The sequence below is a fragment of the Ambystoma mexicanum genome, chromosome 7q (genome assembly GCF_040938575.1).
Source record: "Ambystoma mexicanum isolate Mex_15411 chromosome 7q, UKY_AmexF1_1, whole genome shotgun sequence".
Classification (NCBI taxonomy): domain Eukaryota; kingdom Metazoa; phylum Chordata; class Amphibia; order Caudata; family Ambystomatidae; genus Ambystoma; species Ambystoma mexicanum.
The window spans coordinates 469,153,121-469,155,910 of record NC_090941.1 but is presented as its reverse complement, the minus strand read 5'-3'; positions in this window follow the sequence as shown (position 1 = coordinate 469,155,910).

The window sequence follows — 2,790 nt, the reverse complement described above, 5'->3', positions numbered from 1 at the left end:
ATGACTTGTTGTTTTAGGAGTTTGCTGATATCGGCTTCCACTTGTCGTTGTATATTGATAGGTATACCCCTGTAGTGTTGAGCGACTGGCTTGACTTCCGGGTTGATGTGCAGCTGGATTTTTCATTTTTTTATTTTTCCAAGTCCTTTGAATAGGTTCAGGAATGCTGCCTCATTGTCTTCGGGCCTTGCAAAGTATTTGTGAGCCATTAGTTGGTATAAAATGTGTACTAGGCGCATTTCCAGTGCTGTTTTAAAGCTGAGTATACATCTGCTATTCACTTCTGTTTTAAGGACATGCAGCGGGATCTTTGTGGGTGCACATGGCTGTGATGACACCTTTGCATGGTAGTTGCGAGGTGGATTCATATGGATAGATGTCAATAGTTGACTTCTTGAGCTTTGGTGTCCTAGCAAGTGTGTTGTAGGCCTCTTCGCTGCTTATGTTAACTGTTACCCCCGTGTCTATGAGGAATTCTAACAGGGTATTGTTGACTTGGAGCATGAGGATCGGACTGTGTTGAGTCACAGTGCTGTTATTCAGGGCCCACACATAATCCTTTTTCTGCTGGTCTTCACGAGACGAGGGTGACTCTCTGCTTGAGGGTGACCTCATTTCAATATAGCGGCTGTCGGCACTGAATCTGGAGCTTTCAGTTGGTTGGTTTTCCTTCTGAGCGTAGGATGTTTTGTGTTCGCCCTTGTCGCATCGCGGCCATCTTGATTCACTGTATGGTCCACCCTCGTGTGGGCTTGTCAGTGTCATTCTCTGTCATTCCCGAGTGGTCTCCGGCGGGTTAGGTATGTAGGCATGTTTTTACAGACAGCCCTGAAGTGGTCTTCGCCGCCACATGCAGCACATTTTTTTTTGGACCAAGGCTGGGCATTCACTTGTGTGGGGGTATTCGTATCCGCATCTTAAACACATGGCCTCTGTGCGTCTAGTTGGTTGGTTTGGTGTGGTGTACAGTTTTTTGACGGCATCAGGTTCAGAGGCGTTTGGTTGTATTGTGACCTCGCCCAGGTTATCTAGCTGGGATTTTACTGCTGCTTCCACGCGGGCTAGGGCTAGGATTTCTTCCAGTGGCCTCCGCTTCTGCAGGTGTTTCCTATGGAATGATTGATAGTCGCAGCCAGCTATGACCCAGGATCTTAGGGCCTCTTTGTTTGAGTATCGATGGAACTCGCAGTGCTTTAATCTTATTCTCAGTCTATTCACAAAATTATCAAGAGATTCTCCTTTGTCTTGGTGCGCTGTATGCAATATGTGTCTTTCATAATCGACGTTGGTGTGGGGTGCAAAGTATTCTTTTTTTTTTATTATTGTATATTGGTTTGGATAAACCTTTACAAAAATCACATAGAAAATCATAGAAAACGTTAAAACACAGGTATTAACATAGAAATACATTAAAAGAGTCTCTTTCAACTTTACATTATATCGCACAGAATGTTAATTCATACTTACAATTTCAGCAAAGCTAAAATCCATTTTCAGGTATTAATAAATCACATATTCTTCTTTACATAAAATCTTTCATACAAACAAAATCTAAACATATTTTTCTTGAGCCTTCTATTAATAACAGGTCTCCAAGTACCAATGAACAATTATGTCACTGCTCATATGACCATGCCTTGTAGTTCATAATTTCAGTTATATGTCTACTTATATGTTTTTTCCTTAACCAATTAGGTCACATTACATATAGTCGTCAGGAAAGCTATGACTCTGATCTTCAGCAAGGTATCAGACTCATGAAGCATTTCAAACCATATTTGTTCTCTTATCACAAACGAAGTGTCATAGACAAATTCAGAGAAATATGCAAGCCTCTCATTAATCAACATGGGACAAATTAGTAACAAATGCAGCAATGTTTCATTAGCCCCCACATTAAGGCAGAATCTGCAACTTTTCTGATTCTCAGAAATTAATTTCCTAATAAAACAAATTTCATTTGTATTCATTACATTAAACCTGAACCGCATAACATTATTGCGCAATTTACGAGAGGGATATTTTACAAGATATGACTCTAATTCGGGAAACCATTTCCACACGGATAAAACTTGGCAGTACAGCTTCGAATTCATGATTACAGCATTGTTAGCAACCCAATCAAAGGCTTTAATCAACATTTTGATCTTTGCTGGTCTCTCAATGAGACATTTGATTGTAACTCCAATATTTGAGAGAATTTTTTCCACCTCTATTTTCAAATTCATCATGTACTCCTCTGTAACATCATTATAAAATAGCTCATCCTGCTAAAATGCATTTTCTATATAACATTGTTTTTTTTTACATTCCATGATTCCTTTCATTGAGCAAAGACCAAACTCATACCTTATAATTTCCACTGGTATGCATTTTGGTAAAAAAAACAATACCTTTTTCCAAATAGCAGTTTCAATGGTTTTTAAGTATGGAGTAAGTTTATCTGTGTAGAATTCAAGCCCATGTGCCAATCTTGGAATAACCTTCAGCGTAAAGAAGTCCCTACATGCCGTCATTGTATATTTAGCGAATTTCCTTTCAATCACTCTCATTTGCTTACCTGCTTCAAAAGCTTTTAATTCTAGGCATTTTTTCAAAAAGCTTTGCGTCATAGTACTAGAGAAAGAATAACCCAAATACTTAAGTGTTTTCTGCAAGCGAATCCCGGTTCCTTCGAGAAACCACACTGGATTAGACCACTTCCTATTGGTTTGTCCTAGATTTATGATACCTGTTTTCAGGGGATTGATTTTCAATTTCAGCTCACTTATAAACATCGAAAATACATCA